Source organism: Salmo trutta, chromosome 15 (assembly GCF_901001165.1).
Source record: "Salmo trutta chromosome 15, fSalTru1.1, whole genome shotgun sequence".
NCBI classification, from domain to species: Eukaryota; Metazoa; Chordata; class Actinopteri; order Salmoniformes; family Salmonidae; genus Salmo; species Salmo trutta.
This window is the reverse complement of record NC_042971.1, coordinates 607,996-621,197: the sequence shown is the minus strand read 5'-3', so window position 1 is coordinate 621,197 and position 13,202 is coordinate 607,996. Positions and strand designations below refer to the sequence as shown.

At 38.0% G+C, this 13,202-nt stretch overlaps 6 non-coding genes across 6 annotated transcripts; all 6 read right to left on the bottom strand.

Moving 5' to 3' along the window:
• Positions 1 to 494: 494 nt before the first annotated feature.
• On the bottom strand, positions 495 to 567 carry trnav-aac (transfer RNA valine (anticodon AAC)). The gene has a single exon. It is a non-coding gene; the product is annotated as a tRNA-Val (tRNA).
• A 348-nt stretch (positions 568 to 915) lies between these two features.
• On the bottom strand, positions 916 to 988 carry trnav-gac (transfer RNA valine (anticodon GAC)). Its single transcript has one exon. It is a non-coding gene; the product is annotated as a tRNA-Val (tRNA).
• A 9,427-nt stretch (positions 989 to 10,415) lies between these two features.
• trnav-cac (transfer RNA valine (anticodon CAC)) lies at positions 10,416 to 10,488 on the bottom strand. Its single transcript has one exon. It is a non-coding gene; the product is annotated as a tRNA-Val (tRNA).
• Positions 10,489 to 11,466: 978 nt separating this feature from the next.
• trnav-uac (transfer RNA valine (anticodon UAC)) lies at positions 11,467 to 11,539 on the bottom strand. The gene has a single exon. It is a non-coding gene; the product is annotated as a tRNA-Val (tRNA).
• Positions 11,540 to 11,888: 349 nt separating this feature from the next.
• On the bottom strand, positions 11,889 to 11,961 carry trnav-aac (transfer RNA valine (anticodon AAC)). Its single transcript has one exon. It is a non-coding gene; the product is annotated as a tRNA-Val (tRNA).
• Positions 11,962 to 12,731: 770 nt separating this feature from the next.
• On the bottom strand, positions 12,732 to 12,804 carry trnav-aac (transfer RNA valine (anticodon AAC)). The gene has a single exon. It is a non-coding gene; the product is annotated as a tRNA-Val (tRNA).
• Positions 12,805 to 13,202: the final 398 nt, after the last annotated feature.

The window sequence follows — 13,202 nt, the reverse complement described above, 5'->3', positions numbered from 1 at the left end:
TCCAAAATTAGGCATTTATGAAAATAACTATTCTCTATTAAAAGAACAGTACCTACTGCACGTGTCAAAGAGCACTGTTTCCGCCGGTTTCGAACCGAGGAACTTTCGCATGTTAAGCGAACGTGATAACCACTACAGTACAGAAACTGCTGCTTGATTTTTCTGCAAGGAGTAAACCAAATTTTACAGATATTCATGGCACGTATTCGAATTTCCAAAATAAGGCATTAATGAATTTCTCTGTTACCACTATGATACTTCTTGAATGTGTCAATGAGCATTGTTTCTGCTGGTTTCGAACCAGGGACCTTTCGTGTGTGAAGCGAACGTGATAAACACTACACCAAAGAAACTACTGCTACAATTAGCTGCAAGGAGTAAACCGAATTTTACAGATATTCATGGCACGTATTCGAATTTCCAAAATACAGAATTTATGAAAATAACTATTCTCTGTTAAAAGTATAGTGCCTACTGCACGTGTCAAAGAGCACTGTTTCCGCCCGGTTTCGAACCGAGGACTTTTCGCGTGTTAAGCGAACGTGATAACCACTACACTACAGAAACTGCTGCTACATTTAGCTACGAGGAGGAAACCGAATTTTACAGATATTCATGGCACGTATTGGAATTTCCAAAATACAGAATTTATGAAAATAACTTTTCTCTGTTAAAAGTACAGTACCTACTGCACGTGTCAAAGAGCAATGTTTCCACCCGGTTTCGAACCGAGGACCTTTCGCGTGTTAAGCAAACGTGATAACCACTACACTACAGAAACTGCTGCTACAGTTTGCTACAAGGAGTAAACCGAATTTTACAGATATTCATGGCACGTATTTGAATTTCCAAAATAAGGCATCAATGAAATTCTCTGTAACCGCTATAGTACTTCTTGAATTTGTCAATGAGCGTTGTTTCCACCCGGTTTCGAACCAGGGACCTTTCGCGTGTCAAGCAAACGTGATAACCACTACACTATTGAAACAGCTGCTTGATTTTTCTACAAGCAGTAAACCGAATTTTACAGATATTCATGGCATGTGTTCAAATTTCCAAAATTAGGTATTTATGAAAATAATTATTCTCTGTTAAAAGTATAGTACCTACTGCACGTGTTAAAGGGCACTGTTTCCACCCGATTTTCGAACCGAGAACATTTCGCGTGTAAAGCGAACGTGATAACCACTAGACTACAGTAACTGCTGCTTGATTTTTCTGCAAGAAGTAAACCGAATTTTACAGATATTCATGGCACGTATTCGAATTTCCAAAATAAGGCATTTATGAAAATAATTATTCTCTGTTTAAAGTACAGTACCTACTGCATGTGTCAAAGAGCACTGTTTCTGCCCAGTTTCAAACCAAGGACCTTTCGCGTGTAAAGCGAATGTGATAGCCACTACAGTACAGAAACTGCTGGTACAATTAGCTGCAAGGAGTAAACCGAATTTTACCGATATTCATGACACGTATTCTAATTTCCAAAATAAGGCATTAACGAATTTCTCTGTTACCACTATGATACTTCTTGAATGTGTCATTGAGCGTTGTTTCCGACCGGTTTCGAACCGAGGACCTTTCGCATGTTAAGCAAACATCATGACCACTACACTACAGAAACTGCTGCAACAGTTTGCTACAAGGAGTAAACCGAATTTTACAGATATTCATGGCACGTATTCGAATTTCCAAAATAAGGAATTAATGAAATTCTCTTTTACCGCTATAGTACTTCTTGAATATGTCAATGAGCATTGTTTCCGCCCGGTTTCAAACCAGGGACCTTTCGCGTGTGAATCAAACGTGATCACCACTACACTACAGAAACTGCTGCTACAATTATCTGCAAGGAGTAAACCGAATTTTACAGATATTCATGGCACGTATTCGAATTTCCAAAATACAGAATTTATGAAAATAACTTTTCTCTGTTAAAAGTGCAGTACCTACTGCACGTGTCAAATAGCACTGTTTCCACCCGGGTTTCGAACCGAGGACCTTTCGCGTGTAAAGCTAACATGATAACCACTACACTACAGAAACTGCTGCTACAGTTTGCTACAAGGAGTAAAACAAATTTTACAGATATTCATGGCACGTATTCGAATTTCCAAAATAAGGCAGTAATGAAATTCTCTGTTACCGCTATAGTACTTCTTGAATGTGTCAATGAGCGTTGTTTCCACCCGGTTTCGAACCAGGGACCTTTCGCGTGTGACGCCAACGTGATTTTTTTTTTTTTTTTTTTTTTTTTTTTTTATTATCAAAAATGTTTGTTTACAATATTTACAGTACAATCTACTGTTTACATTACAATCAACAGAGAACAATACAGAAGACACTAGACTAACAGAAGCTGGTGAACAATTCACCCCCTATCAAATTCAAGGGACCCAATGAAAAACAAAGTAAATATCAAAACAGTGCTTTCAAAAATTATAAGTGATACCTCCACTCTCCTCTCGTGAAATTAACCCACTCCCTTCAACAAAAGATTCATCAAAATGTTCCATCCCATAATTAAACAACATATCTATGTGTTTACTGAACAGTGCTATAAAGATACTCCATACCTGAACCCTCTTTCTGTCAAAAGAAACATAATTCCTCCTACAAAAAATAGCATACCTCACAAAACTCAAAACCATATTCAACAAACACACATTTACACCCTCACATTTACCAGACACTCCAAATAACAAAAGTTCCTCCCACGCATACTTTTTCACGAAATCTCCCCCCCAGTTTCTACATAACATTTCCTTAACTTTACAAAAAAAATATTTTAAATCCTCACATTCTATAAACAAATGCATTAGAGTTTCCGGGAAACGTCCACATACATCGCATTCTCTTTCTATCTCACCATTAATTTGCTTTAACACCACCTTTGTAAATATTCTATTATGTCTTAATTTGAAATCATTATTTTCACACTCCTTACTATTATATTTTACATTTAAATTTTCCCATATCTTTTTTTCATCTAATTCCGGAAAAACTACTTTCCAAAATTTCTCAGCAGCCGGCCTTCTACACACTTTTCCTACCATTATTCTATACAATCTTTTCACTGGTATACTAGATAAATGTACTTTCTTCTTACTGCTACCAATGAACAAATTAGGAAATACAAATAAATCTTCTCTTTCAACTTCACTATTTATTAAATCAACCCATTCTCTTGGTATACTATTCTTTATCTTGTTATACATATTATTCACTGTTCCCCTTCCCACCTCTTCATCCCATTCATTGATTATGTCAAAAATAGCTTCCCCAGGTAAAAACCCTGGAATTACCTCATATGTATAATCTTTTATTTGCCGTAGACCTGCACTCATAAATACTTTATTATACAAAACTTTTTCTTTGTTCTTGATTTTCTCATTCAGAAATATAGGTTGATTCATAATCAGGTCAATATGTCCACATTCATAATATACATTTGGCAACAACTCTGCCCATGCATTTAGCACCTCTTTATAAAAATCTGGTACCTTTTCAAACATTGCCCTTTTAAGCCCCATCAATAAACCATTATCCTCACAACCACCACTCTCCTCTAAGTAGACTTTAAAGAAGTGTTTCCAGCCATAATCTTCACTGTCATACAAATATTTCTTTACTGTTTTTATCCTAATAGCTTTTCTTTTGACATCTAAATCTACAAGTTTTAAACCTCCATCCACATAGTCAGCAATCAATGTTTTCTGAGCTATTCTCACTCCTTTACCATCCCATATAAAATTTGACACCACATTATTCAATTCATTTAGGACCCACTCCGGCATGTCCAGGACTCCCAAAACATACACAAATTTGGATAATACCAAAGCATTTGCAACAATTACTTTCCCTTGTAACTTAAGTTTTCTATTTTTCCAGAAATTCAACGTTAGCTTGACTTTATTAAGGATCCCAGTCCAAGTTATATCTTTTGCCTCTTTCTCCTTTACACCAATGTTTACTCCCAGCACTTTAATAAAATCCTTTGCGCTCTTGAATGGAATCTCACACCCTTTTACATTGATATCCCCAACAAACATTATTTCAGTCTTCTCTATATTAACTTTAGCACCCGATGCCTTGCCATATATATCTATGATTTCCATAATGCTTCCAATACTTTCTATATCCTTCACAGTACAAGTAGTGTCATCAGCGTACTGATGTACAACACTGACACCACCACCTGGGATTCCAACACCCCTTACTTCTTTATTACTATTTATCAATGTAGCTAACGGTTCTGTAGAAACACTGTACAGCAGAGCTGACAAAGGACAGCCCTGCCTTACTGACCTCTCCACAGGGAAAGTATCTGTTAACACTCCGTTACATTTCACACAACTTTTAGCCCCACTATACAACAGGTTGATCCAAGATACAAACTTTGGCCCAAACCCAAACCTCTCCATAGTTTGTAATAAAAAGCTGTGCTCCACTCTATCAAAAGCTTTGTTAAAATCCAAACTTAAAACTATACCACCTTCATTTTTCATTTGATTAACAACATCCCTAATTGTACAAATTACATCTGCAATATCTCTTCCAGGTATGCCGTAGGCTTGTGTTGATTCAATAATACTCCCAATCACCTTTTTCATCCTATTCGCTAACACTTTAGTCAGTATCTTATAGTCCGAATTTAGAAGGCTAATAGGCCTATAATTTTCTAACTTTAATCTACTGCCCCTATTTTTGAATAAGATCGTTAACATTCCAGTTGACATAGACTCAGGGATTTCCTTATTCTCTTCCATATAATGAAACACCCTCACTAAAATGGGTGCCAAAATATCTACAAAGACTTTATAGAACTCATTTGTTAAACCGTCCAAACCCGGACTTTTATTACCTTGCGTGCTAACAATTGCTTCCTTGATTTCCATAATCGAAATCTCTTCATCACACATCATTCTCTCTGCCTGCGATACTTTGGCACTAATTGTATCCAACACTTTTACAACACACACTTTCTCTACATCATTCTTTTTGTAAAGATTTCTGTAAAAGTTTTCAACTGTCTCTAAGATCCCAACAAAATCGTTTACCTTTACACCTCTTTCATCTTCCAACTCTACAATGTAACTCTTAGTTTGTTTTCTTTTTTCCAGACCCAAAAAAAAGGATGTACATTTCTCTCCCTCCAAAGCGTACTGTGCCCTGCTCCTAACAATAGCACCCAAACATTTCTTTTTTTCATAACTACCCAGCTCTGCATGGATTTTCAAATAATTCACAACATCATAGTCTGGATCCGTATCAGCCTTTTCAAGTTCATGCAACATCCTATTCCTAAGCATTATTTCTTTCTGCTTATCTAACCGGTTATGATTTTTTGCGTACCTAATACTCCTATTTTTTACTTTTGCTTTCACTTCCTCCCACCATAAACACACATTCTCTTTTAACAGTACATTAGACATTTCATCATTAATACATTCAACAATTTCATTTCTATATTCTTCTTCCTTTAACAGACTGGCATTTAAACACCATACACCTCCCCCTCTCCTCTCCACACCAAAACCCATTTCAAATGACATTACTGCATGATCACTATATGCTGTAAAGGTATATGACACCTTCTTAACATTCTGCACCAATTCTTGTTTTGCTAGACATAAATCAATTCTGCTTTGTTTTAATTCCTTTAGAACCACCTGCCTTCTAGAGAATACTCTTCTGTTTGGATTTTCAGCCCTCCATATATCTACTAGATTCTCCTCATTCATAAGTTTCCATAATGCATTTCTAGAAGAGTCATATCTGAATTTAGCACAACTAGAGGCATCCATTCTACTACACCTCACATTAAAATCTCCTATCAGTATACAGTTTTCTGAGCACAGTGTTTTTAATTTGTGAAACATTTCTCTCCTTTCAGATTCAATATTTGAAGCATAAACATTAATTAAACGAAAAACTACATTTTGAACTTCAAATTCAATCACAATAAGTCTACCATCATTGTCAGCATATATTTGTTTTACATTCTGCACCACATCATTTTTTATCAAAATAGCCACACCACATGTTTTATCTCCTCCATGACTACAAAAAATTAAATCAGACCATTTACTCTTAATCTCCTGCATTTTGGATTCTGTCCAATTGGTCTCTTGAAAACACAACATGTCTGCCTTAACAGACACTAATACCTGCTCAAATTTTCTCATGTTTCTCAAACTGTTACCGTTTAGGGATGCGACTGTAATCATTATTAATGTTTGCAGAAGTATAATCAGAGTCAAACAAGTCCTTTCAAATCCTACTTTTTCTTTTTTCCAAATCCCATCATCTCCCTGGTTTTCGACAATGACCTCTTATTTTTTACAAACAACTGAAGATCCTCACCATCTATTTCATCATCCGTCTCTTTATTTGGATTTTTGGGGGGAGCGGCTGTGAAGCCTTTTGAAAAGTGCGCTTTAACAGTGCCCGTGACTTCAGTGGACCCAACCCACTCTTTGGTGTAATTCTCACACAGGCTTAAAGCTGGCTCAGGCACCTGAGAAGCACCTTGCACCATCTCCACCTGTGTATGTATTTCACCCATCATGTGCTGCTGTTCCACCTTGTCAGCAGCAGAGACTAAAACCCCGTCTCGTGCTTTGCCATAAGACATTACAGGCTCTTCAAGCTTATCTGCCATTGTCTCTGGAGTCACACTCTCCATGTCACTCTCATCCTCTCTCTCCATCGGCACACTCCCCTCCCCTTCCTCAGACGTGAGGTCCATTGTTTGCAAAAGTAAGTGATCTTCTCCCTTATTACAGCTACATCTAACTTTGGGTCTGTCACACATTTTGCACACATTTCCTATGTTCCGACATTCTCTGGCATAATGCCCTTGTTCACTACATTTGTGGCATGTGAATTCCGGACATTCCTTTAGTATGTGCCCCGGCTGAATACATAATCTACATACCTTCACTTGATTGTCGTGGATTACACGAAAATATTCAAATCCCTCGACAGTGTTAAATTTAGTAGAATATGGCAAGGATTGCACATTGTCTGTAAACTTTACCTTGCAAAATCTCGTCCCATCTACAATGTCCGTTCCTGGCCACATCCTCCTCTTGATTGGCGTGGTCGCCTTCACATTCCAGCCTTTTAGTTTCTCTTCTATCTCCTCATCCGTAATGTATGCGGGCAAGTTCAAAAAGGACACCACCAGCTCATCGTTCCCTAATTCTTTAGCCATTATTTGACAGTTCTTTATCTTTAGCCCGTCTATTAGTCTTTCTTTTCCATTTACATGAGACATTGTTATTTCATACTTATTTCCGTCTTTCATTCGACATCCCAGTATTGCTCCGCAAACTTCCTTTATTCCTCTCAGCAATTCCATCGTTGTTATTTTCCCTTCTCCACTTATTTCCACGTTCACCGTCAGTTCCTTCTCATATGTTCTTTTTTTCAGTTCTTCGTTTAACATTCTGATTTCACTGTTGTCCTTTCTCGTCGTCGTTTGTATTCTTGATGTCGAAGACATGTTGTCTGTCCGGTTATTTTAAGCAATATCCCACAAACAGCTCACGCTGATGGGGGACAATAGCAAAAAAGTTTCACAGAAACTTCACTACAGTCACTCACAAACTTTCAAACTTATAAAGCAAATAGACCTCCAAAAACAACGATATTCTCTCTCAAGCACTCAGACACCTGCTTCTCTTCCACTTCTGAAACTCCAAAAAGGGGCGTGTGAAGCGAACGTGATAACCACTACACTACAGAAACTGCTGCTACATTTAGCTACAAGGAGTAAACCGAATTTTACTGATATACATGGCACGTATTCGAATTTCCAAAATACAGAATTTATGAAAATAACTATTCTCTGTTAAAAGTACAGTACCTACTGCACTTGTCAAAGAGCACTGTTTCCACCCGGTTTCGAACCGAGGACCTTTCGCATCCTCGGTTCGACGTGATAACCACTAGACTACAGAAACTGCTGCTACAATTAGCTACAAGGAGTAAACCGAATTTTACCGATATTCATGGCACGTATTCGAATTTCCAAAATAAGTCATTTATGAATTTCTCTATTATCACTATGATACTTCTTGAATGTGTCTATTAGCGTTGTTTCCGTCGGGTTTCGAACCAGGGACTTTTCACGTGTGAAGCACACATGATAACCACTACACTACAGAAACTGCTGCTACAATTACCTGCAAGGGGTAAACCGAATTTTACAGATATTCATGGCACGTATTCGAATTTCCAAAATACAGAATTTATGAAAATAACTATTCTCTGTTAAAAGTACAGTACCTACTGCACGTGTCAAAGAGCACTGTTTCCACCCGGTTTCGAACAGAGGACCTTTCGCGTCCTCGGTTCGACGTGATAACCACTAGACTACAGAAACTGCTGCTACAATTAGCTACAAGGAGTAAACCGAATTTTACCGATATTCATGGCACGTATTCGAATTTCCAAAATAAGTCATTTATGAATTTCTCTGTTATCACAATGATACTTCTTGAATGTGTCTATTAGCGTTGTTTCCGCCGGGTTTCGAACCAGGGACTTTTCACGTGTGAAGCACACATGATAACCACTACACTACAGAAACTGCTGCTACAATTACCTGCAAGGAGTAAACCGAATTTTACAGATATTCATGGCACGTATTCAAATTTCCAAAATAAGGCATTTATGAAAATAATTATTCTCTGTTTAAAGTACAGTACCTACTGCATGTGTCAAAGAGCACTGTTTCTGCCCGGTTTCAATCCGAGGACCTTTCGCGTGTAAAGCGAATGTGATAACCACTACAGTACAGAAACTGCTGGTACAATTAGCTGCAAGGAGTAATCCGAATTTTAATGATATTCATGGCAGGTATTCGAATTTCAAAAATAAGGCACTAATGAAATTCTCTGTTACCTCTACGGTATTTCATGAATTTGTCAATTAGCGTTGTTTCCGACTGGTTTCGAACCAGGGACCTTTCGCGTGTGAAGCACACGTGATAACCACTACACTACAGAAACTGCTTCTACATTTTGCTACAAGGAGTAAACCGAATTTTACAGATATTCATGGCACGCGTTCGAATTTCCAAAATAAGGTATTTATGAAAATAACTATTCTAAGTTAAAAGTACAGTGCCTACTGCACGTGTCAAAGAGCACTGTTTCTGCCCGGTTTCGAACCAAGCACCTTTCGTGTGTTTAGCTAACTTGATAACCACTACACTACAGAAACTGCTGCTACAATTAGCTGCAAGTAGTAAACCGAATTTTACCGATATTCATGGCATGTGTTCGAATTTCGAAAATACAGAATTTATGAAAATAACTTTTCTCTGTTAAGAGTACAGTACCTTATTGGACGTGTCAAAGAGCACTGTTTCCACCCGGTTTCGAACCGAGGACCTTTCTTGTGTTAAGCAAACGTGATTACCACCACACTACAGAAACTGCTGCTACATTTTGCTACAAGGAGTAAACCGAATTTTACAGATATTCATGGCACGTATTTGAATTTCCAAAATACAGAATTTATGAAAATAACTTTTCTCTGTTAAAAGTACAGTACCGACTGCATGTGTCAAATAGCACTGTTTCCACCCAGTTTCGAACCGAGGACCTTTCGCGTGTAAAGCTAATGTGATAACCACAACACTACCGAAACTGCTGCTTGATTTTTCTGCAAGGAGTAAACTGGATTTTACAGATATTCAAGGCACGTTTTCGAATTTCCAAAATAAGGCATTAACGAATTACTCTGTTACCACTATGATACTTCTTGAATGTGTCATTGAGCGTGGTTTCCGACCGGTTTCGGACCAAAGACTTTTCGCATGTGATTCAAACGTGATAACCACTACACTACAGAAACTGCTGCTACATTTATCTACAAGGAGTAAACCGAATTTTACAGATATTCATGGCACGTATTGGAATTTCCAAAATACAGAATTTATGAAAATAACTATTCTCTGTTGAAAGTATAGTGCCTACTGCACATGTCAAAGAGCACTGTTTCCACCCGGTTTCGAACCGAGGACTTTTCGCATGTTAAGCGAATGTGATAACCACTACACTACAGAAACTGCTGCTACAATTAGCTGCAAGGAGTAAACCGAATTTTACCGATATTCATGGCACGTATTCGAATTTCCAAAATAAGTCATTAATGAATTTCTCTGTTATCAATATGATACTTCTTGAATGTGTCAATTAGCATTGTTTCCGCTGGTTTCGAACCAGGGACCTTTCGTGTGTGAAGCAAACGTGATAAACACTACACCACAGAAACTGCTGCTACAATTATCTGCAAGGAGTAAACCGAATTTTAAAGATATTCATGGAACGTATTCGAATTTCCAAAATAAGTGATTCATGAAATTCTCTGTGGTACTAATTGAATGTATCAATGAGCATTGTTTCCGCCCGGTTTCGAACCAGGGACCTTTCGCGTGTGAAGCAAACGTGATAACCACTACACTACAGAAACTGCTGCTTGATTTTTCTGCAAGGAGTAAACCAAATTTTACTGATATACATGGCAGGTGTTCAAATTTCCAAAATTAGGTATTTATGAAAATAACTATTCTCTGTTAAAAGTAAAGTACCTACTGCACGTGTTAAAGAGCACTGTTTCCGCCCGGTTTCGATCCGAGGACCTTTCAAGTGTTAAGCGAACGTGATAACACCTACACTACAGAAACTGCTTCTACAATTAGCTGCAAGGAGTAAACCGAATTTTACCGATATTCATGGCACGTATTCGAATTTCCAAAATAAGGCATTAACGAATTTTTCTGTTACCACTATGATACTTCTTGAATGTGTCATTGAGCGTTGTTTCCGACCGGTTTCGAACCAAAGACTTTTCGCATGTGAAGCAAACGTGATAACCACTACACTACAGAAACTGCTGCTACATTTATCTACAAGGAGTAAACCGAATTTTACAGATATTCATGGCACGTATTCGAATTTCCAAAAATACAGAATTTATGAAAATAACTATTCTCTGTTAAAAGTTTAGTGCCTACTGCACGTGTCAAAGAGCATTGTCTACACCCGGTTTCGAACCAAGGACTTTTCGCGTGTTAAGCGAACGTGATAACCACTACACTACAGAAACTGCTGCTACATTTAGCTACGAGGAGGAAACCGAATTTTACTGAAATTCATGGCACGTATTCTAAATTCCAAAATAAGGCATGAACGAATTTCTCTGTTACCACTATGATACATGTGTCAATGAGCATTGTTTCCACCCGGATTCGAACCAGGGACCTTTCGCGTGTGAATCAAACGTGATAACCACTACATAACAGAAACTGCTGCTACAATTATCTTGCAAGGAGTAAACCGAATTTTACTGATATACATGGCACGTGATCAAATTTCCAAAATACAGATTTTATGAAAATACCTTTTCTCTGTTAAAAGTACAGTACCTACTGCACGTGTCAAATAGCACTGTTTCCACCCGGTTTCGAACCGAGGACCTTTCGCGTGTAAAGCGAACGTGATAAACACTACACTACAGAAACTGCTGCTTGATTTTTCTGCAAGGAGTAAACCGAATTTTACAGATATTCATGGCACGTATTCGAATTTCCAAAATAAGGCATCAATGAAATTCTCTGTTACCGCTATAGTACTTCTTGAATGTGTCAATGAGCGTTGTTTCCACCCGGTTTCAAACCAGGGACCTTTCGCGTGTGAAGCAAATGTGATAACCACTACACTACAGAAACTGCTGCTACAATTATCTTGCAAGGAGTAAACCGAATTTTACTGATATACATGGCACGTGATCAAATTTCCAAAATTAGGTATTTATGAAAATAACTATTCTCTGTTAAAAGTAAAGTACCTACTGCACGTGTTAAAGAGCACTGTTTCCGCCCGGTTTCGATCCGAGGACCTTTCGCGTGTTAAGCGAACGTGATAACCACTACACTACAGAAACTGCTTCTGCAATTAGCTGCAAGGAGTAAACCGAATTTTACCGATATTCATGGCACGTATTCGAATTTCCAAAATAAGGCATGAACGAATTTCTCTGTTACCACTATGATACTTCTTGAATGTGTCATTGAGCTTTGTTTCCGACCGGTTTCGAACCAAACACTTTTCGCTTGTGAAGCAAACATGATAACCACTACACTACAGAAACTGCTGCTACATTTATCTACAAGGAGTAAACCGAATTTTACAGATATTCATGGCACGTATTCGAATATCCAAAATACAGAATTTATGAAAATAACTGTTCTCTGTTAAAAGTATAGTGCCTACTGCACGTGTCAAAGAGCACTGTTTCCACCCGGATTCGAACCGAGGCCATTTCGCGTGTTAAGCAAACGTGATAACCACTACACTACAGAAACTGCTGCTACAGTTTGCTACAAGGAGTAAACCGAATTTTACAGATATTTATGGCACGTATTCGAATTTCCAAAATAAGGCATCAATGAAATTCTCTGTTACCGCTATAGTACTTCTTGAATTTGTCAATGAGCATTGTTTCCGCCCGGTTTCGAACCAGGGACCTTTCGCGTGTGAAGCAAACGAGATAACCACTACACTACAGAAACTGCTGCTACAATTATCTTGCAAGGAGTAAACCGAATTTTACTGATATACATGGCACGTGTTCAAATTTCCAAAATTAGGTATTTATGAAAATAACTATTCTCTGTTAAAAGTAAAGTACCTACTGCACGTGCTAAAGAGCACTGTTTCCGCCCGGTTTCGATCCGAGGACCTTTCGCATGTTAAGCGAACGTGATAACCACTACACTACAGAAACTGCTTCTGCAATTAGCTGCAAGGAGTAAACCGAATTTTACCGATATTCATGGCACGTATTCGAATTTCCAAAATAAGGCATGAACGAATTTCTCTGTTACCACTATTATACTTCTTGAATGTGTCATTGAGGGTTGATTCCGACCGGTTTCAAACCGAGGACCTTTCGCGTGTTAAGCGAACATGATAACCACTACACTACAGAATCTGCTGCTACAGTTTGCTACAAGGAGTAAACCGAATTTTACAGATATTCATGGCACGTATTCGAATTTCCACAATACAGAATTTATGAAAATAACTATTCTCTGTTAAAAGTACAGTGCCTACTGCACGTGACAAAGAGCGCTGTTTCCACCCGGTTTCGAACCGAGGACCTTTCACGTGTTAAGCAAATGT